This window comes from Palaemon carinicauda, chromosome 2 (assembly GCF_036898095.1).
Source record: "Palaemon carinicauda isolate YSFRI2023 chromosome 2, ASM3689809v2, whole genome shotgun sequence".
Taxonomy (NCBI): Eukaryota; Metazoa; Arthropoda; class Malacostraca; order Decapoda; family Palaemonidae; genus Palaemon; species Palaemon carinicauda.
The window spans coordinates 12,208,399-12,209,961 of NC_090726.1; positions in this window are offsets into that span (position 1 = coordinate 12,208,399).

The following is a 1,563-nucleotide window of genomic DNA, read 5'->3' on the forward strand; positions in this document are numbered from 1 at the left end:
ACAGCAACTTTACCATCTTCAAGCCCTCCATCAAAGCCTCCACTTATGACGAAGAGAACAACCATTCAAAATCGACCGAAGCTGAAGTGAATATGGTACAACACATATGCCCATTATTGATCGTACATCAATTAAGCTGCCCTCCACCCGGGTATGCCACACCTTGCTCATGCAAATATCAATGTCCTCTGGCGCCACTTGCTGATGCCCATCAGCCGCATTCATGTTACTACCACTCAAGATACGGGGTTGCTATAGAGAAATATGTGAACGGTTGTCAGTGGACATAAAACTTTAATCCAGGTATGGGCATGCTGATTTTGATAGACACTGATATTTGCTGTTCTGTTCTACCAAGGCCACTCTCCAAGACACCATGTAGTCATTCTAAACCTGCTGACATCCACCTGGTAGCTGCCAAAGGATCTGTGATCCCCATCCATGGGTACGAAATACTCACACTATCGTTTGGAAGAACAAAATATCATTGGAAGTTTCCCGTTGCTGGTGTAGTATTGTCAATCCCTTAAGCAGTTTTCCTCTCTCATTTCCACCTCTTGGTTGATATTGCTCATCAACGGTTTGTCAGCGCAAACTCGTATTTTCCGATGCCTCTTCAATCCGACCCTCAAACCTCACTTTCCACATCAGCACACCCACAGACAACTGTACCCGGAAGTCGTCCATCCAGCACTTCGTCAAAAACCCACGGTTCCCGCCAGGCATGTATTTATCCCCATATTAAGACAACGGGGCGCTTTGTGTTTGCCATATTCAAGCGTGTGGGCATGGAACCTTTGGCATCTACTAAAAGAACGCTTGCCAGAATGAAAGAAATGGCCCTTTGCCAAAGGACTCCAAGCTCTTGGTAGTCACCCCTACATATCATCCTGAAAAAGGATGGCTCCCTGCACCCTTCTGGAGATTACAGACATCTGAACATGCAGACACAATCAGATCACTACCGCCTCCCCAACATCACCGACGTTACACCATATTTGCACTAGGGGAACGTGTTCTCTACTCTAGACCTCTTGAAGGGATATTATCAGGTGCCCATGAACAGAGAAGAGGTCGCCAAGACCACCATCCCACCCCCTTTTGGACTTACACATTCAGTTACCACTGTTTTGGGTTTCGTAATGCTGGGGTCACTTTTCATTGCCTCAAGGATGGCATCTTGGTGACCTTACCTTCTGTGTATGTTCCATGTATGACACACTTGTTCTCTTCCTCTAAAGAGAAACACATCCGTCACCTATACATCGTTTTTGATCACCTTGTAGTCAGGTATGACATGAGTATATTTTGCGCCAGCAAAGTACTGGTCTTAGGGTACTGCATCACACCTAAGGTGTCAACACCTTCCCCGAGAAGGTATCAGCTCTTCAGAACTTTCCCTCACGTTTGATAGTCAAAGCACTACAATAATTCCTGGGCATGATAAACTATTATCACCTGTTTTTGCCAGTCATTACAGCCACTCTCGCCCCCCTTCTACACCTCTTTCAAGGGTAAGCCAAAAGACCGGAAGTAGGGGTCCCCTTCAGGACGTGGCCTTCT